The sequence below is a fragment of the Solanum lycopersicum genome, chromosome 5 (assembly GCF_036512215.1).
Source record: "Solanum lycopersicum chromosome 5, SLM_r2.1".
Taxonomy (NCBI): Eukaryota; Viridiplantae; Streptophyta; class Magnoliopsida; order Solanales; family Solanaceae; genus Solanum; species Solanum lycopersicum.
The window spans coordinates 14,646,456-14,669,607 of NC_090804.1; the positions used below are offsets into that span (position 1 = coordinate 14,646,456).

At 34.4% G+C, this 23,152-nt stretch overlaps 1 long non-coding RNA gene across 1 annotated transcript; it reads left to right on the forward strand.

Moving 5' to 3' along the window:
* The first annotated feature begins 329 nt into the window (after positions 1-329).
* LOC101254794 (uncharacterized) lies at positions 330-22,824 on the forward strand. Its single transcript, XR_182727.5, has 2 exons — positions 330-1,202; positions 22,433-22,824. It is a non-coding gene; the product is annotated as an uncharacterized lncRNA (long non-coding RNA).
* Positions 22,825-23,152: the final 328 nt, after the last annotated feature.

The following is a 23,152-nucleotide window of genomic DNA, read 5'->3' on the forward strand; positions in this document are numbered from 1 at the left end:
GACTAATAAAATTAAAATATACATATGCATATATATACATATTTTGCATGATATTTTAACTATATTTGTCAATTTTTATAATTTCTAGATAATACATTTGCTTCCATACAATTATAATACTTTATAATTATGGAAATTTGTCTCAAAAGGTATTACCTTTTCAGTTAGTTATTCTATTTCGGTTTAAATTATAGTCATATTTTCGAGCTAATTATTTTGCAATTGAATTAATGATTTTAGAATTGAGTTATTTGTTTTATTTTTTTTTTTGATTAAGAAGCTTTTAAATAATTTATGTAAATTCGTTTTGTTAGTCGGATATTTTTTTAATCTTACAGTTTTAATCTAGAGTTGCTAAAATTATGTAATCTATATTGCGCCGATGCCATGCCTTTATGCAGGCCAAAATCCCTTAACTCCTTTCCCAATTGCCCAACCTAATTTATTTAACCTACGAGCTTATTTCAATAAACCAAAAGAAAAGCACAAAAAAAAACATCCAGCCCATTCCCGTTTAAATCCGACCCATCTGCGTCTTCCTCTTCTCCATTTTTCGCGCGTAAGAATACCTTGAAAACACGTGAAGCAGCGACACAACAAATTCAAAGGAAAATCACGTGTCATTGTGTCTTCTCTAGCGTCCCCTCTCTTCAAGTTCGTACAATAGCAGCAGCATGCTAATTGTCCTACTTGCGCGAGAGCACTCCACGTTTAGGCGCAAGAATGGGAGAATAATCTTAGCTGCCCGCCCCCTTCTTTTGTATATAGGGATGGGTATGCATATTCAGAAAATCTTTTCCTCTCCAATTTAGTGAAAGATATTTGAATTTTCGAAGTGATGGGCCAAAGATCCGATCCAATTTTTATCCTCTTTTCCCCAATTTCCAAAACCCTTATTGGTCTTCTATATATTGTATTTTTCTTTTCACTGTGAGGGGGATTTTGGTTTAATCTAAAAATTTTCTGGAGACAAAGGTCGTGAAAATGTAAGGATTAGTATAAAAAACTAGCAGCTTGAAGAGACAGAACATAGTTAGAAAAGTTTAGGGGGTCGTATAGAGACCAAGAACCACGTTCCCAACATGGTTTGCACAGGCCGGTCTCTGTTTTGCCCATTCGTGTTCGTTGTTGCTATTTTTTGTGGTCGTGGAGGCTCTCACTCCATCATTCGGTCTCGTCTCAGTCTCGCTGCACCGAAAAAGGTAAAACTTCTTCCTTTTAAGCTTTCTCCTCGCTCCTCTTTCCATCTCGATGTGATATTTTTTCATGTTGGAAAAGCTTTGTACATGGCCATTTGGGTAAGGTATTGATGGTTTGTTTATGTTTGATATGATGTACATGTTCGTAGTTGCTCCATTGAATTAGTCATAACATAGAGCTAAAAAATTGTGGGATTGTACTTAACATTGTGGTCTTTTTGTTTGTTGAGTTTGAATCTTCTGCAACTTTCTTTTACCGTTAATTTGTTATTTCTATAAAATGAAGCAAAATATTGATTTTTTTTTGTGTAAAAGTTGTTTTTCTCCTTATTGATTAAAGGTAGAATGCAATAGCTTATATTCCTCCATCTGGTAGTTCTTTGTTTACATCTTATTTTGTTCCAAGTTTTCTGGTGCTTAGAATTTTTTTAAAGGATAGTCTAAATTTCCTGTTTAAGTTGTTTGATTCAATGGTTTCTTTTTTTTTATACTCTTTGTTTTCTCTCTATTTTAAGTTCATTAATAGATTGTATAATCGAGTCTCATATCATAATTCTTTATCTAGATCTGATCGTGTTTCTATGGTCTCTTTGTAGCTCAATTTTCTCGCTTTCCTTCCTATTCTTTATCCTGAAGGGTTGAATATGCGATTTTTATGTTTGTTATTGTTATTATTATTTCTTCTCTTCATTTTATTTAATGCCAAGCTGATTTTAGTCTTAGTAGTTTCATGTTGAACATCTAATCTAGCTTTGTCAACATAAAGTAAAATCGTCCTATCATTAATTTGTTTGTCGATTTGATTCTTTATAGGAATAGAAATTTTCTTTTACGTCGAACAAACTTGTGAGTCCCTCTTTAGTTAGATATGAAATTTGGTTTTCACTTTATCTTCTTTAGTGGGAGTATGCTGTTAGTTTAATTTTTTTTATCCATATGTATTGTGTATATTAGTTTCTTGATGAATATGGATTGCATCTAAATGATATTTCTTATAAATAATATAAGTTTATGAAATGAAGAATGTTGGTTTGAGCTACTTACTCTGTTGTCATTTTCACTTACCAGATTATTTTAAGCATGTGGTCATTTATTTGTCGTAATTCAACTATTCCAATTGAACATAGAATGAAATATTAATTTTGTTTCTTATCGGCCTTATATTGTTGAAATTACATTATAGTGTTAGCTAATTAATATCATTTAATTATCTCATGTGTTGATTTGAGACTTTTATAAAATACTTTGTCTTCCACAATGATTAAATTAAAAACGTGGTAGTATGTAAATCCTATTTTTTTGTATTGCACCATAGCTCTTTCTTATTATTCTTTTTTATGTTTTCATGTAAATTTGTATGGGTTTGTCACGATCTCACTCTCTTGATTTTGGATATCCACAAAAGCTCAAAATTTCTTTCTTCTAGTCGAGCCATAAGATTGACGCCTAGATCCAAAAGCTAAAAATTTTGAGTGGGGGGGGGGGGGGGAATTGAGAGTCGAAGAATTTAGGTACAAGGCCCACATTTTATTTCATTTTAATTATGTGTTGTATTTCGTTATTTTTTGCCCAATCCCTTGTCTTTACCAATAATAGATTATTAAAATTTAGGAAAAGTACAAATTAAATGGGCCTAAGGCCCAAAACAAAGTGGGTACGAAAAGCCGGTCCAAGTGGACAGAAATTTGATTTGGATCCAATTCTTTTTCTTTCTCTGTCACTCTCTCTCTTTATTTTAACCATGTATTTATTTGTTTGCATATCTATCGATAGTTCTAAGTTTAGAACATTCAAATCCCCGCTAAGACACCATTTTCTTGTAATTAAATTAATTCAATCAAGTCTAAACAAATTAAAGATACATAAATTTGGAAATTAAATAACTCATTTTGATAGAAACTAGCATTTCACTTTTTTGTAACAACTATAAATATTTTGTGTTCTCAAAAATTGTAAGTTGTACTTTTTAGCCAAAGAAGTAGGTTAGTGGTTAATCGCGAGTCAGCGAATATTTTAGCTGTCATAATAACCGTCCTAAAATAAAAATAATAATCCCTGAAGCCCCGTTTATGTTTTCAATTGATTTTCTGTTATAAGTCTTTTGAAAACGAGGTTTTCTTGATATTTTAAAAAAATTAAGTGGCGACTCTAAAAAGTCGAAAACTAAAATAAATAATTTATGAAATGTAAAACGATAATATTTTTAGAAGTCACTTTACATTAACTCAATACACTATTACAGTGACGCACTGAAGTGTCTTACCATGTATTAGACACTTTCTAGTATGTAATCTTCTCACTAAAAGTTGTCCTAAGATCCACTTAAGCAACATAAAGAGAGTCCTCCCGTCCAACATCCCTAAGCATACCTAAATGACCCTAGAGAATACTTATAAAAATACACATCTGCACTTACATGACATCGAACATATTAACATATAAACAATATGACATTCTCATACGAGAGGCTATGAAAAGACTTACTTAAGTAAATCAAGAAAATAACGTCAATGATTGACCTCTAAAAGACTACCTAAATAAACCTTAATACTTCCTAAGTTTAAATCATGTCCACATAATCAACATCTTCCCTAAATAGAGTCATACATAAGACTCATATAGGTAAGATACGAAGTAACCATTCCTATGCCCCCTTCACACATTAACTAGACAACCCTTAAGTACTCTAGACAAGTACTTATTTAATTAACACACTTCCTTAACTTATGTCATTATATTAATTATATTATTTACAAGGCATTCAACACAAAAAGAACATTCAAGTAGTGGTCTTGGACAAGACCTAGGATCTCCAGCTAAAACCTTCAAAGCCTATTGTGCAATGTCTACATAGCATCCCATACAACCACCTAAACTTCATAAAACCCTCATAATGCTAATAGATATTCCATATGATGAGAATAGGCAATAACGAACATAGACCATGATAGCAAGAAATGGAATCCTATGTTCTAACCTACTCCGATGAGGCTTTTCTACTTGCCAATGGTAGAACTTAGACACAACCCATGTAGGCACATGATTATGGAATATGAACCCATGATTCGTAATCTATTCACATTCTTTAACTAGGACTACTTCCCTTACCATACTCACTTGGTGCTAGCCTGCGTTCTAATAGATTAATTTACACTTAAGGTTCATATAAAAAGTTCTAATATAAAGATCATAACCCAATCACATTTACATTACAAAAAAAAAGGTCAACTAGGGATGCCTCCAAATGGCGACCAGAAGCTTGCATTTTCTTTACTAAGTATTAATATGATGCCATTAAAGCCAATTAACCTTAAGTCCATCATTCATTTACTATAAAGGATACCATTACAACTAACGACTTCAACATTCATAACCTTACCACTAAGTTTAAGGATTCACATATGAAACTCTCTTAACTTCATTTAAGGTCAAATGTATTTCATAAAAGAAAGACTAATATACTTTGGATCCTATGTAAAGACTTCATATTATGACTTTCATGCATAAATCAAGAAAAGGACATAAGTCAACAAAGACAAGACACCACATAATTCACTTTAACTCATATTATATGTCATTCTATAACACATCAAAATAATTCTTATTATCTTGAATTCATCCTATATACTATCATATCAACATAAATATGACAATCATAGACTCATATAGTCATGTAGTATTAACATACATTAACCCGAAGCCTACACACAAAGCCATAGTCATAGTCTAACATGATAATCTCTATAACATCAGTAGAACATGTATACTTTGACATTACTTAACATGTCGATAGATATAAACATATTACACTTAATTAACTATACAATAAGTCACTTTACTTTGTGTAACTTGCCTATAAAACCATGATCATCATATTACTTTAAATAACACCGATAATGCCACATCAATGGCATGTAAAGCACATAACGATTCAACGATAATTGGACGTACCAATCACATAAAATTGAAGTCTAATAATAAAAAAATAAAGGAAATAGGTTATCCTACCACCACATCACCCTGAACACCTCAATCCAATGCCCAATCACCTCATTCAATATCACAAGGCCCTTACCCAAGTCCATAACAACTAAATAAACATAATTATAAAAATATTCATGTAACTAGGTCAACTTACAACATATTCATCAATCTTGTCCAACCTAGATATCAATTAACTAAAGTTATTACATCAATCAATAGCCTCCATAAAACTACATTGGAATTCATAATTATTACATCAATATCAAGTAACCCATAACTTAGTCAAAAACTAGGTTCATCCAATTAATGTGTTAATAGGTAATTTAGGTTAAAATCATCAATACAATAAAACTTAAATCATTATTCAAAGTTTAAAAACCATTAGTGCAAGAACCCATGGAATAGATCATAAAATTGGACAATTCAACTTTAAATATTTAGAAAACTTCTTGAGAGTTGGGATCCTTGAGGAAGAGAGTTTCAAGGATAAAAATAAATAACTTGACGAAGAATATCCAATAAATTTGTCCATCCAAGCCCTTTCTTGAGTTTTGAATCCAATGGAGTTCTAGAGAAAATTGTAAGGGATTTGGATTTTGGTTTGGAAGAATGAAATCTTCTATATTTTAAAGACTTATAAACACATTTAAAATACCGAAAAGATCACTAACTAACAACCAATACTCTTATAGTGGAGTGAAATTATACTTTCATCCCTCACTTAACAGTGAACTGCACGCATAACCCAGCCCCAACAACGGTTGCCAAACAACGGCCCATCTCTAGACCAATGGACCATCCTGTTGGTCCGTGGTTGAGAACTGAGGCTTGTCATTGGCCTATATTACCCCATTTATTAATTCTAAACAACGAAACCCTACCAAAGAGGCATAGACTGACCCACTGGGTACCGATTGCCACCGTGGTTTGGGTTATCTTTGGCAGCCTTGGGCACCAACTTGGGTCCTTCCTTAAGAACCATTGGATGGTCCTTGGGGATGTTTTCCTGGACGTTTCCAATCCAAAGATGATTGTATATTAGTTTAGCACCTCTCACACGAATTTAACAAAAAAACAAACATATAAAACTAGACGAAACATGCCTAGAAACACAAGGTCATTTCAGGGAAACATTTTCGAACGTCATAGACGATCTTGGACGTTTGGCCTCTAAACATCACGAAACATGACACACTGCCTATGTACAATATAATAATTCATTTAAGGACCCTATAACCTCATGAATAACACATTAACACATAGAAGCACATATGAGGAACATAGGTGACTTAGTCGTCGAACGTCTTAGTCGTCCCTTGATGTTTCACATCCAAATCACCTAAACTCTTACACACTTCCACAATACTATATGATATAACAATTAGGATCATAGACCATCATTACAACCATGTTAGGATCTAGTTCACCTAAGTCATTTTCGAGGTATTATAATCTCCCCCACTTGGACAACACTCGTCCTTCAATGACTATTGCCACTCTCCGAAAAATTCTAATAATAAAGATTCAACTAGTAGCTAACTTAAATACAATACAATATATAATCAATAATAAAACATCAATATCAAAAAGTCAAAAGTTCACAACACAACAAGAAACTGGAAGAGAATTCTATAACTCATTATGCTACAAAACTCATATTCTTTGTTCCACATAACGAAAAGTCATTTTATATTCCATATTGTACGCATATACATCAGTTCTAAAGAAATTTCAACAATTTTAGACAAAAGAGTGAATTAGTCAAATTTCCATGAATTTTACAATGAATAAGTAGTAAATTACAGTAAAATTAGATTTTTTTTTGAAAATGCAACTTTTTGGAAATTAATGATAGAAACGTACTAATATGCAAAACAACATTTTATAAACACATCATAGAACATAGTAATGGATTTATAAAATGCACAATGCAAAAAGCTAATGAAATTCAATTTCAACAAAACTGTTAAACATCATGCACATTCAACATGCTTCTATAACTTTGTATCTCATGTACTAACCATAATCCCCCACTTAGAAGGATCTCATATCACTAAAAGGAAAAAAACAAGGACTTGCCCTCATCGTCATTATCATTCTCATCCTGCTTTGATCCTCTTGTCTGGAGTTCGTACAACCACCTTTTTGTTGGAGCATCATCATTTAGAACACTAGGAGCAACTTTCTTACCCTCTTTTTCTCTAAAATCAATATTAAGAAAATATCTAACTCTATGTCCTTCCTTTCCACAACCATAGCAACTCCCGCTACCCTTTAGACAATCACCATAATGCCTTTTTCCATAAAAGAGACATGTAGGTTTACCGTTTTGAGAACCACCTCCTTTATCCAATTTTACCTTAGAACTCCTAGGTTCTTCTTGATATTTAGCCCTCGTCTTAAACCTAGATTGCTCTTAGTCACTAGAACCACTCCTTTTCAAGATTGTAGACATCCTCCTAAGTTTAGAATCTTCAATCGATTGGGAATACACCATGAGTCTAGCTAAGGTCATATTATCATGTAACATCACCATACGATATTCCTTCCCCACTACATGGTCACAAAATGACTCATTTCTTCCCTTGGATTAGACACAAGATATTGGGATATCTAAATAACATAGAGAACTTCAAAGAGTATTCCTCAACAATCATATTTCCTTGGTTGAGATTGATAAACTGCTGCACCTTAACTTCTCTCCTCTCACGGGGAAAGTACTTAGGAAGAAAAGCTTCTTTAAATTCTTCCCACTCAATAGGACCCGACTCCTCCGGACTATTATCCTTGAGGAACTTTCTCAACTTTAGGAGAATCTCCTCTTGCACGTGATTCTCCTCAACTCTCCTAGCCGGTGTCCTCATCGTATTCATCTTTGTAGAAACACAAGGGAAACCATCAGAAAAGAGTAATCATATATTTTAATCTGTGGCACGACATAGGAGTAGAAAAGAAGGGTAACTCTATCGTCCTTTAACCTCTTACCCATAAATGTGTCGCATCTCACACCGACGGTCAAGGCTCTACTAGATGTGACTTGCTGAGACTTTTTGATTCCTAATACTACTTTCATAAGCTATGCTCTAATACAAAGCTTGTCACATTCCAAAACCACACCCTAAAAGTTAGGGGCAATCTCAGATTTGCAAACGGCGTACTGGACCTCTCGAAGGTCTTGTCCAAGCGGTTATGTATCATTCATCATAGATACATAATGAAAAGTAATGCGGAATCAAAAGTTTTCACTAAAAAATATGGTAGTCTTTTAAAACACTTTGACATAAAGTCATAGGAAATATTAAGTCTCAATCTCATCAAACCTAAGACACGGGAATACTTTTGGGGCACGGCCCATATAAAATACTAATATAGAAATACTTAGTCTATTACAATTCTTCAATAAGAAACGTAATAAGAGACATATATGCCCTCGAGTCAAATGAGGACATACTTCGACCTCTCTTGAACGATACTATTGTCCATGTCTTCCTTCCCAAATGCTCCTCACCTACCATTAACTGTAGAGGTAGATAAAAGCACGGATTAGTACAACCACAAGTATTAAATATGGCATAATGCACGAAAATCATGAAAATGGACATTTATTAGAAATATGAATCTTTTTATTTAAAAAATATAGTATAATTGCAAGAACAACATTTAACAACATAGAAACACATAAGATAATACTTCGACCAATTATCGTATTTTAGAAGTCACTTTACAATAACTCAATTAACTATTATGGTGAAGTCCCTTCACTTTACAATGAAGTATCTAACCATGCATTTAGACACTTTATAGCAAGTAATCTTGTCACTAAAATCTATCCTAACACCCACTTAAGCAACACAAAGAGAGACCGTGCATACAACCTCCCTAAACATATGGTAAGGACCCTTAAGAATACTTATAATAAGACACATACACACTTACAACACATCGAACATATCAACATATAAATAATATGTCATTCTCATACCAAAGGCTATCAAAAGACATACATAAGTAAATCAAGAAGAAAATGTCCATGATTGACCTCTTCAAGACTACCTAAATAATTCTTAAGACTTCCTAAATTTAGATCATGTGGACATGCTAAACATATTCCCTAACAAGGTTCAATGTTAAGAGTCTACTAGGTAAGATATGAAGTGACCATTCAAGTGCCCCCTTCACACCTTAACTAGAAAACTTTTAACGAATCTAAATAAGTACTTATTCAATCGACATACTTTATTAACTTACATAATTACATTCATTAGTTCATTAGAAGACATTCAACACATAAAGTACATTCAAGTAATGGTGTTTGACAAGACCTGGATACTCCAATGAACACATTCAAATCCTATTTGCAATGTCTAGATAGCGTCCCATAACCCCACTTAAACTTCCAAAAACTTCTCTAATGGTAATAGATATTACATATAATGAGAATAGGTTATAAGCGATATAGAGTATGATAGAAAGATATGGAATCCGAAGTTTTAACCTACTCCGATATGGGTGTTCTACTTGCAAATGGTAGATATTAGACACATCCCATGTAGGCACATGATTAAGGACTATGAAGGGCATGCTTTATAATCAAGTCTCATTATTTAACTAAAACTACTTCCCTTACAATAGTCACTCGGTGCTAACCTTCATTCTCATTGAGTTATTTACACTTAAGGTTCATATAAAAGGGTTCCATATAATGTTCATAACTCAGCCACATTTACCCTACAAAAGAAAGGTTAAGTAGGGCCCCAATGGTTACAGGAAGCTTATTATTACTTTACTAAGTATCAATATGATACCATTAAATCCAATTAACCATAAGTCCATCATTCATTTACTATGAAGGATACCATTATGGCTAACAACTTCAATATTCATAACTGTATTTCTAAGTTTAAGGATTCACATACGAGACCCTCTTTACTTCATTTAAGGTCACAAGTCATTCATACAAGCAAGACATAGAGAATTTATCATAATAAGTAAAGACTTCACATATTATTTTTCATACATACATCAAGCAAAGGACACAAGTCAAGCAAATAGCCAAGTAGACTTCACATATCATTCTAGAAGCACATAGAAATAACTCTTATCATCATCAAGACATTCTATTTACTATAATATCAACAAATGATGACCATAATAGAATCATATAGCCAAGTAGGATTAATATATATCAACCCTAAGACAACACAAAAGACATAGTCATAGTCTAACATCATCATCTACATAACATAAATAGAACACATATACTTTCACCTTACTAAAAATGTACATATATATCATCATACTTCATATAATTAAATATAAAATTAGTCATATTACTTTAACTAGTTTGTCAACTAGGTCATGGCCATCATATTACTTAAAAAAACGCGACAAGGCCACATTTATTGCAAGTAAAGCACATAACACCGTCACCATAGGTGGACCATACCAATCACAATAAAATTGAAGTATAATAATCATAAAAGTAAAATCAATATGGAATCTAATCACCACATCATCATCAAACCTCAATCCAATGCCAAATAACCCTCATTGATATCACAAGGTCCTTATCGACGGACATAACCATAAATTCAACATAATTATGACAATATTCATTATCTAGGTCAAATTACTACATATTTATCAATATAGTGCAACCTAGATACTAATTTACTACAATTATTACATCAATAAAGAACCTACATAAAACTACATACTAATTCATCATCATTAGATCAATAGCAAGTAACCCATAAATTGGTAAAAAACTAGGGTTCATCAAATTAATGGGTTCCTATGTAATTTAGGATAAAATAATCAATAAAATAATAATTAAATCATTATTTAATATTTAAAAACCATTAATGGAAGAACCCATTGAACATAACATTAAACTTGACAAGTCAACATGAAAGCTTTAGAAACCTTCTTGAGAGTTGGGATCCTTGATGAAGATAGTTTCGAATTCAAAAATCCATAACTTGATGAATTTAATTATTAAATTTGATGAGGACTCTCCACTCAATTCGTTAATCCAAGCGCTTCTTTGAGTTTTGACTCCAATGGAGTTCTGAGAGAATTCTATGGGATTTGTGTTTTGATTTTGAAGAATGAAATCTTCTAAGTTTTAAGCACTTATAAACACTTTTAAATATCAAAAAGATCCATAATGAACCTCGTATACTCTTATTTGTATGTGGGATGAAATTACACTTTCACCCTTCACTTAAAAGTGAATTGTACGTAATTACCAGCCCCAATGACGGTTGCCAAAGGACGGTCCATACCTGTACTAAAGGACCATCCTTTTTGTCTCTGGTTGGGGACTTAGACAAGTCTTTGGCCTCTCCTCTTCCCAACAAATCCTAAACCACGTAGAGGGCACCTTTACACATCAACTTGGGTCCTCTCTCCAGGACCCTTGCATTGTACTACCGGATTTTTTCCCAGACATTTAAAACCCAAACATGATCATATATCGGGGGTAAAAGCTGATCTGAGGAAGACATAAGTGATCAAGAATTGTCCAAGACCAATGAATCCTATTGACATACGAAGTTTTCTAGGGTTTGTCGGCTACTATAGGAGGTTTTTTGAGGGATTTTTATCCATCCCATCATAATGAAAGGAGTTGACCCAATAGAAATGCATTTTCAAATGTTCGAAACCATGTGAAGAGATATTCCAATTATTTAAAGATAAAGTCAAATATGATCTTCCCGGTATTGAATTTACGACAGGGTACAGATGACGTTGGGGTTTATTGTGATAACTCCCGAGTGGGTCTAGGGTGTATGCTTATGCAATATGGAAAAGTAAAAGTGTATGACTCTAGGCAACTCAAGACTCATGAAAAGAATTATCCAAGTCATAAACCTTGAACTTGCGGCCGTATTTTTTTGATTAAAATATGGAGACGTTATCTCTATGGGTACATATTAATGTATTAATCAATCACAAAAATTTACGATATGTGTTTACCCAAAAATATTTGAAACTACGTCGAATAAGATGGTTAAAACTTTTAAAGGGCTATTACATGAGTGACCTTTACCATCCCAGAAAAAATAATGTGGTAGTGAATTCCTTGAGTAGACTGTCCATGGGTAGTGTGACTCACATGGTTGATGCTATGAAAGAAATAGTAAAAGAGGTTCATAGGTTGGCTCATTTGGGTGTCCGACCAGAAGAATCTCCAAACGTTTGGTTTCATGGTTCTCCACAACTATTCGTTGTCTTTATTTGTTAGGGTGAAATAAAAGAAACATCTTCATCCTCTATTAATGCAGTTAAAGGAAACGGTCCTTAGTAAATCTAATGAGTCCTTCTCAAGGAGAAGATGTGGTGCTTACGCACCAAGGAATATTGTGTCTAAGGGATGTGGATGGATTGAGGGAATTGATAATGGATGAGGCTCATGGCTCCTGATATTCCATTCACATGGGAGCCACAAAGATGTACTATGACTTACGAAAAATATTGGTGGCACGGTATGAAAAGGAACTTAGTGGATTTTTTTTCCAAGTGTCCGAAATGACGACAAGTAAAAGTGGAACCCCAAAGGACGGGTGTCTTAACTCAAAATATAGATATTAAAACATGGAAGTGGGAGGATATTAACACGGACTACATAGTTGGGTTTCCTCGTACTCGAAGGCAACACGATTCGTTATGGGTCATTGTGAATGGATTGACCAAGTCGGCAAACTTTATTCCCATCAAAGTCACTTATTTGGTGGAAGATTATGACAAAGTGTACCTTAAATAAATAGTGAAGCTACATATATCCCCTATATCTATTATTTTGGATAGAGCCACTCAATTTACCTCCCATTTTTCGAAGGCTTTTTTAAAGTGGAATTGATACAAAAGGGAAGCTTAGTACCGCCTTTCATCCCAAGACGGATGGTCAAGTGGAACACACTATTCAAACCCTAGAATATATGGTGAGGTCATACGTTATCAACTTCAAATGAAATTGGAATGACCACCTACTTTTGATAGAGTTCTCCTACAAAAATACCTACCATTTGACTATCTCTATGGCACCTTTCGGGGCACTTTATAGGAGGAGGTGTAGATCCCCGATTTGGTGGTATGATGTAGGTGAGTTCGCTCTAATTTGTCCGTATTTGGTATATGAATCCCTCGAGAAGGATTGGGTTATATAAGATAGAATAAAAATGTCTCAAAGTCAAAATAAATCTTATGCCGACAATAGAAAGAGGACCTTGAATTCAAAGTACGAAGTTGGGTCTACTAAAAAATTTCACCCATGAATGGGGTGATGAGGTTTGGAAAGAAGGAGAAGTTTAGTCCTTGTTATGTGGGCCTATATGATGTTTTGAATCAACATAGGAGTTTTTCCTATGAATTCAAGTTTCAAAATAAGTTGGCCATGATTCATTTGGTTTTCCACGTTTTTATGCTTCAGAAGTGTACGTATCATCTGATTTCCATTCTTCCTCTAGAAGGTTTAGGGTGTAAAAGAGGACCTTTATACGAAGAAGTCCCGGTTGAAATCTTAGACCGCCAAGTTAAGAAATTGTGGAATAAGGAGGTTCTCTACGTAAAAGCTATATGGACGAACCACCTTATTGAGGGAGCTTGTCACATCCGGGTTTATCCCCTAAACCTAACCGTCATCATCGTCATTTTGAAGGACTAAGACTAGCCAATTTGTTTCATGTCATTACACTAATAGGTTGAAAAATGAGGAAAAATTTAGAAAATTCATTATCACTACTTGGAGGCTTACATAGACCTTTATGTATACAAATATATATATATATATATATATATATATCTATGTATATATATATATATGTATATATATATATATGTATATATGTATATATATATATATGTATATATATATATGTACATATATATATATATATGTATATATATATATATATACATATATATATATATATGTGTATATATATAGATAGATAGATAGATAGATCTATCTATCTATATAGATAGATATATCTAGTTCACTCGGTTCAAAGCTAGAGTCCATATTTAAATTTCTTTAAGACTTTTATTATCAATCATAACATGATTTAGGCTATAGGGTCTACCCGTTGTGTAGTCATCATCATCAATAGCTCAATAAAAATTGTATGAGTATAAGTCCTTTCACGACATTTCATATAAGTGAGGTTAACACTTTAACATTTAATAACATATTAAGGCTCACTGACAGTATTCAGCATCTTTATAAGACGTACACCTCAATCAATCTCACAACATAGTCAACACATTTCAATGAAACATCATAACATTCAATAATCCTAGTCTAAGGCATATTCAATGTAATATCATGGGTTAACAACAATAAATCACAATTGGAAGTAAAGATATAAATTCTAATACTTACCATGTCTTTCTCATAGTCTATCAACGAGGTCTTACCATAAACCCATAGCTCAACAAAACATTTGGAGTAACATCATCACACAATGATAACAAACAAGATAACAAGGAAAATTGCATCTGTATAACACACTTCATTGTTAGATCCAACTTGAGAAAAGGTACATGGGCTACTTTCACATTATAATTCACAACTCTAAATCACATCTCAAGAACTAGCATGATAGGCCTATAACTCATTTTAATTTAATCAAAATAACACCATAGAATAGTAATATAACAAAAAACTAACTCAATTGAATGATCACAATATAATGTAGGTCAAGATCAATACCTGGGGTTGTGGATAGAGAATCATACTCATCAATTTGGACCAAACCAGCAAAAATTACGATAAACAAGTTGAATTACATATTAATATACTCAATATAACACTAACAGTCCATTAACAACTCAATCCATAACTTCAATTTCGTAACTGAATTAAACCCTTATGAAAACTCAACTTTTTGAAATCTATTTTGAAGGAAACCTTTGAGGATAGGATGTCAAAGGTTAATAGAACCCATACTTAATGTTTATCAGAAATTTGATGACGAATCCACCATTTTCCAGCCCTCAATTCATCTTCCAAGCTAAGCTTCTACGGAGTCTTCCAAATAGAGAGAGAAAGAAGAGAGAAGGAATATAGTTTATTTGAGAGTTGTGTTTTGATTCATGATGGTTGAAAGTATTTATAGTAGGAGTTAATCAACTTAATTAGTCTATCTTTAATCCCTGACTAACCCCTAAACCACTTAATTAATTAAATGAACTTAATTTAAAGCGTGCAGGAATTCGCAAACCACATCAACAAGACCTCGATCGAAGGACCATTGGTCCACCTATGATCCATGTTGCACATCCGTATGTCCGCTCAGGGACTTTTGCAGACAAGGCTTTTCTCCAATTTTGTATGTGTGGGACGAAAGTGGCATCGACACCTCAACGATCCACAAACGGAGTGTATCCTACACCAGCGCACTCCGTCGATGATTCTAGACACTCTGCAAGTGAAGGGACCTTCTCCACAAGCCTAAGTGTGGGACGATGGTGGCATTGTTACACCTTCGATCCACACAAGGGCCATCATCTATCCCGTCAATGCACACTGCCAGGCCTTACTGCATCAAACTGCAGGGGTCCACCTTAAGGTCCCTTGGTCTCCTTGTAGAGTCGTACCCGAATGTTTTAACCATTAAACAACTCAAATACCCATTAGTTACCTTTCCACAACCATTCACATAAATCAGACTCATAAAAATTAGTCAAGCAGGCTAAGGCACACTATCATCCCTTTGAACCAACTTCCCAGACATTTTTGAAGTTTTGCTTCTTAAATCTCCTAAATGACCTATATCCTTTAAAAATAGAATTAGAAACATTTTTTAGATGTTATGACTCCTATGTTAGGATTTACCATGAGTCATGGATTTTTTATCAAAGTGCTACATTATCCCCCATTAGGAACATTCGTCCCCAAATGACACAAAAATTGTATTGAAGGAAAGAATAGACCCAAGACTAGCAGCCCAACAAATCAACAATATCAAATAAACATAGAACATGTCATTTAAACTAGGAAAATATCAAAACACATATTACCACAAATAAGGCTCAAAACACTTTATCATGAGACATTTCCTTCTTACAACACTTATGAGCTCAAAACACAATACATGAGTCGATTAGCACAAAGTTTAATTTAACAACATGCTACTTCTCTTTTCATAAAGACTCACCATATAGATGCACACCATAACTCAAGACAAGCGAAACACAAGATTTCAAGTTTTTTAATTTAAGAGCAATGCTACATTGATTTCACCATAAGTTTCTAATCATGTGTGGAACGACCTCCAAAATCTAGATGTCAATTAAATACCCCGATCAGATATGATGGATAACAGAATGCCATGGCAGCACACAATCTCATCTTTGAAAATTCTTGCATAATTCTCCGCCGAATACAAAGATTTGACAGGAATAAAGCGAGCGGACTTAGTCAATTGATATACAACACGACAAATGGAATCATATGACTTTTGCGTCCGAGGTAAATCTACTACAAAGTCCATACTGATATCTTCCAACTTCAAAGTAGGAATTTGGGTCTCTTGTAGTAAGCCACCCGGCTTTAGGTTTTTGACCTTTACTTGTTGAAAATTTTGACTCTTAGCGATAAACTCAGCTATGTCCCTTTTTTGACCTACTCACCAATATATCTCCCTTAGGTCAATGTACATTTTTGTCGACCCAGGATGAATTGAGTTGCGGGACCCATTTGATTATTGTAGAATTCAATCGCTCAACCCATCTACATCGGGAACATATAATCTCCCTTGGTACCTTAACACAGCATCCCACCCTGAGGATAATGATTCATTGAACTTGTCAAGAACCGATTCTTTCAACTCCATTAAGCCTAAATCAAGGTGTTGTTTGGACTTCACCTCAACCACTAAAGATGACTCGGAGTTATGATGAACTATGGCACCCCCATCCGGAGAACTCTCTAACCTTACCCCTAACATAGCCAACCTATGTACATCCCTTTCTAACTCCTTTTTGGCTTCGTCATGATGGAATACACTACCCATCGTCATTTGACTTAGGGCATCCGCGACTACATTAGCCTTGTCGGGGTGATAAAGGACAATCATATCATAATCTTTCAATGACTCAAGCCTCCTTCTTTGTAAGAGATTCAACTCCTTTTAGTTAAACACATATTGGAGACTCTTATGATCGGTAAAAACATAACATGAACCCCATACAAGTAATGCCTCAAAATTTCAAAGCAAAAATCACGGCCGCTAATTGAAGGTTATGAGTGGGGTAGTTCCTCTACTGCACCATTAGTTTCTTAGAGACATAAGGTATCACCTTCCTGTGTTGCATAAGCACATACCCCAAACCCACTCAGGATGTGTCACAATACACCAACAAAACCCTTTGTACCCTTCAGTAATGTCAACACCACAGTAGAAGTACGCCTATGTTTCGAAAATTATCCTCCGACCACACTAACTTTTTAGTCTTTTGGGTAAGAGTAGTCAAAGGAGACGCAATGGATGCGAACACATCCACGAATTGCCAATAGTAATCTGCTACACCCAGAAACTCCTAATATTTGTCAGAGTCAATGGTCTAGGTAAATTTTTTACCTCTTCTGTTTTCCTTGGGTCTACCTAATCCCCACTATAGATAATGTGTCATAGAAAAGTCATTGACCTGAACGAAAACTCACACGAACTACATTTAGCATACAATTGATGTTCTTTAAGGGTTTGCATCACTACCCTATAATCACCCATGTGATCATCCTCATTCTTTGAATATAAAAAAATATCATCAATAAACACAATGAAGAATGATCCTTGGATCGGAGACCAAAGAAGGATCATATTTGGAAAACTTATTGAATTCCAAAGAGTAATCATGGAAACTCTTCCCTCCTTCACAATGATTGATGAACTCTGTCACTTTCTACTCCCTCATCTCTCTAGGGAAGAACTGATCTACCAAAGTAGTCTTAAAGATCTCCCAAGTCACCGGACCACCCCGGAATGACCTATTGCTTCTCCATTGCACATGCCATGTTTGAGCCATATCCTTGAGTTGATATGAAGCCAAATCGTCCTTCTCACTTGAAGAGACCCCCATAGCATATAGCATCTTGTAGACCTCATCAAGGAATTTTATGGGGTGTTCATCAACCTTATAACCATATACAATAGGAGGGTTCATTCGAGTGAAGTCGCTTCGACGGGAAACCATAGTTTGTGACTTGTTGTTGAGAACAGGGAGAAACATCCCCATTGGCTTAAGCCATCATAGGTTGGGCTTGAACCGTGGCGGCTTGTGCTTGCGTAGTAAAGGCTTGAGCCATTTGAGAAAGAACAACCCTCATCTCCTCCTCTTTCATAGATGAAGGGTCAATCGTATCTTGATCAACATTAGCATTTTCATCAAGTGGAGGGATTTGGTCATCATGGGGATGAACTCCCGCATTAGCAACATTCTCTTCAAATATTTGAACCGCATTCCTTCGAGTGTTCATACTTCCTATAAGCACAACGATAGGATTTAGATGCAAAAGCACACCATAAGTATACTCTATTTGCACGACAGAACATTTCCAGGAAAGAGAGTGATTCCTAAGCGTCATGTAGGTTCCTACTTATAAGTGTGGCGCGCCTTACAATTATAAATACAAACCTATATAGTTGTGGTATAAAGAGAGAGACATAACTCAATGATTTTCAACGTCATGGTCTACTACCATGTTTGTCACATCCGGGTTTACCCCCTAGACGTAACAGGCATCCTCGACATCTTGAAGTACTAAGACTAGCCTCTTAGATTAATGTCATTACAATTATAGATTTAAAAATGCAGAAACAGTCAAAACATTCATTATCACTACTCGGAGGTTTACATAGACCTCTACATACACATTATGTGTGTGTGTGTGTATATATATATATATATATATATTCATATCATGTTTACATATAAATTTTATATAGGAAGGTTACATAGCCTTTCACTTTTAGTGAACATACATATAAAAGAATATAGAAAATTTTCTCAATGACTGCCTCATCTCATACCATCTAAATAGATATCACAATAGGGGCATAGCCCTTACAATAATTCAACAAGACCATGTATAGGTCATACGAAAGTATTATATTCAAATAACAAGGAATGAAATGATACAGTCAATAAGATCATAACAAAATCCAAAGATAGAAGATGGCATTACCGTCGAATGTTGAAGACCTACCAAACTTGGATAAAAGGAATAGTATAAGCATTCAATAATATAGCCTCCCAAAGCTCCTCAACAAGAAAAAATTAAAATAATTGGGAAAAAGGGAAGAAAATGGTGTTAGTACTTCACATGTACTAAGTATGAGATCTGATGCACATACACAAGCAAAACATGCAAAAAGGACTTTTTATCAAAATATGCCGAGTTATCCTTTTAGGGAACTAATGCAAAGTCAAGTATGTCATATTAACCAACCAAACATGCTTACTATCTCAACAAGTAATACTTATCCCAACATACTTAAAGTCATGATTTACTAGAACCCTTACATCAAGGAATACTATTACTAGAATGATTAAGAGTCAAACATATCATAATAAGCAAGATAACTACTCACAAGTCCTTATACAGTCAATAAGTGCAATGACCAAGCAAAGCCCCATAACCTGATTCAATAAAGTATACTCCACATGAAAACATGAGAAATGTACGAATTTACATATCAAGGAATTTAGGCTTGCATTTAATCGTATATTATCATTATAATAATGGAATTTAGGCTTGCATTTCATCGTATATTATCATTATAATCCAAGGCATATTCGTAAATTAACTATTAAACATGTAGTATCAATAGTGGTACATATACATCATATATACATCAAATATTATCATAACATAAACATATAAAAACCTCCTCCTAAGACTCCCCTTAGGCTAACTACTTCAATGTAAGGGTAGAGCCCCATACCCCAACCTAGACTAAACTAGACATCGTAGGTTATCCAAGTTAGGGTTCGAATCCTCTTATTTATATTACATTTTTGAAACATCTTTCCCTAGCCGACATAGATCACATGAACTAGTGTGGAATCCGATGTCATAAAACCCTACACTGACAGAAGGCGGACTACTTGCCAAAGTAGTACCAAAACATGTAACATAGAAACTACGTAGATCTACTAGCTAGTATTCCTATGGGGGAAACATAGTTCAACAACTAGGAGATTTAGTTGGGAACCTCTTTCTGCTCATGCATTACAGTCTCTTATCTCAAGAGTAATGTAGTGTTCCTACCTTCCCTATGTGGGAAAGGACACTACTCTATCTAGTTCACTCAATGCTAAGATAGAGTCCCTTTTTGAAATGTCTTTAAGTCTTTTATTATCAATCATAACTTAATTTAGGCCATAGAGTCAACCCCTTGTATAATCATCATCATCAATAACTCCATAAGAATTGTTTGAGTATAATTCCTTTCATTACAATTCATATAAGTGAGGTTAAAACATTAGCATTTCATAACATATTAAGGCTCATTCATAGTTTTCACCATCCTTATAGCACATACACCTTAATCAACCTAACAACATAGTCAAGAAATGTCAATTCAACATCATTAAACCCTATAATCCTAGTATAAGGCATACTCCAATGTAATATCATGGGTTAACAATATTTAATCACATCGGAAGTAAAGATAGAGATTCTAAGACTTACCAAGTCTTTCTCATAGTTTATCATCAAGGTCTTACCATCAATCCATAACTGAACCCATCTTGGGGAGTAAGATCATCACACAATGATAACCAATAAGATCAAGGCCAATTGCATCTCTATAAAAAAATTCATCTTTAGATCATAACTTGAGTCAAGGTACATGGGCTAATTTCACATTGTAATTCACTACCCTAAAAATCACATCTCAAGACATGATAGGCCTATAACTCATTTTGATTCAATCGTAATAACACCATAGAATAGTAATCTATTCAACAACCAACACAATTGAATGATCACAATACAATATAGGTCAGGATCACTACCCAGGGTGATGGATGGAGAATCATACTCTTCAATTTTGACCATCAACAATCACCATAAAGAAGCTGAATTACACGCTAATCTACTCAATATAACCCAAAAAATTCATTAACGACTTAATCCATAAATTCAATTTTGTAATTGAATGAAACCCATATGAAAACTCATCTTTTTTAAATCTATTTTAAAGGAACCCTTTGAGGAAAGGATCTCAAAGATGAATAGAACCCTTAAATTAATATTTATAAACAATTTTATGAAGAATCCACCCTTATTCGGCCCCCAATTCACCTTCCAAGCTAAGCTTCTAATGGCGTTTTGCAATTAGAGATTGAAAGAAGAGAGAAAGAAGAGGGTTCATTTGAGAGTTATGTTTTGATTAATTAGGGTGCAGGGTATTTATAGTAGGACATAATAATCATAATTAGTCTATCTTTAGTTTCCAACTAACCCCTAAACCACTTAATTAATTACTTGAACTTAATTTTAACGTGCTGGAATTTGCAGACCCCATCGATGAGACCTCGATCTACAGACCTTTGGTCCACCGATGGTCCCTGCTGCACATCCGTAAGTTTGTTCATTCACTGGTTCATACAAGGCTTTTCTCCAATTTTCTAATTGTGGGATGACGGTGGCATCGACGCCCTATCAATCCTTAGACGGACTGTATCCAGCGCCTCCTCACTCCGTCGATGATTCCAGAAACCATAAAGGGGAAGGGACCTTCTCTACTAGCCTATGTGTGGGAAGACAGTGGCATCGATTCCCCTTCGATGCCAGAAACCGTGAAGGGGAAGGGACCTTCTCTACCAGCCTAAGTGTGGGAAGACGGTGGCATCGATTCCCTTTCGATCCACACATGGGCTGTGATCTGTCCCATCGATGCTCATTGCCTGGCAATGCTTTATCAAACTACACGGGTCCTCCTCAAGGGCCCTTTATTGGTCCTTGGGGAGTCGTACCCAGACGTTTTAACAATGGAACAACTTAAACAACCATTAGTTACCTTTACACAAACGTTCTCACAATTCCGACTCCTAAAACATAGTCAAGTAGGCTAAGGCACATTATCATCCGTTTGAACTTACTTACTGGACGTTTTGGAAATTTTGTTTCTTAAATATCCTAAATGACCTATATCAATTAAAATTAGCTTAGAGACAGTTTGTAGACTTTATGAACCTATGTTAGGTTTAACAATGATTCTTGGATTTTTTTGAAGGTGTTACAGAGCTACATGGAAGGTCGAGGCCGACATGAAGTCCCACTATCTTCACCCTTTTTTGTATAATTCCTATTCAAGGCTAAGGTTAGTTATTCCTTATATGATTTGTATGTATATTATTGAACTTAACATGTTTTCTTCTAATACGTGCATATTGTACTACAAATTAATGCCCAATGTTATGTTTTCATGAAACATGTTTCTTATGATTAGCTTTCACTTAAGTATGTATTGTGCTATATGTATTCATAAAATTGTATTAAGCATTCTTGATGTTGTTATGATTAGAAATCATCATGTAAAACTGTTTATGTTCCAATCAAAGATCTCATATTGAAGTGGATAAGGTAGTGCCTCCTTATATGATATGAAAAAGTTGAGCTTGAGTATATGGTTTGTTATGAGTTAAATTACTATCTATTGTTTCTATGATTATAAATTGATTGGAGCCAATGATTCCTCTAATGATCTATGACTCATTTTATTATATTGTTGTTGGTTGGGCTGCTAGTCTTGAGTCTCTTCTTCACTTATAAGTGTCTAGAGTCTCATTCTGGGACAGATGTTCCTAAGGGGGGGAGTATTGACAAACCCCGAAAATTCAATGACCTATAATAGAAACATATATGTTTAATAATTATGTTTTAAGACCTAAATAAGTGTAAATAACCTATTTGAGAAATATTGGGGCCATAACATTAAAGAAATGCCTTAATA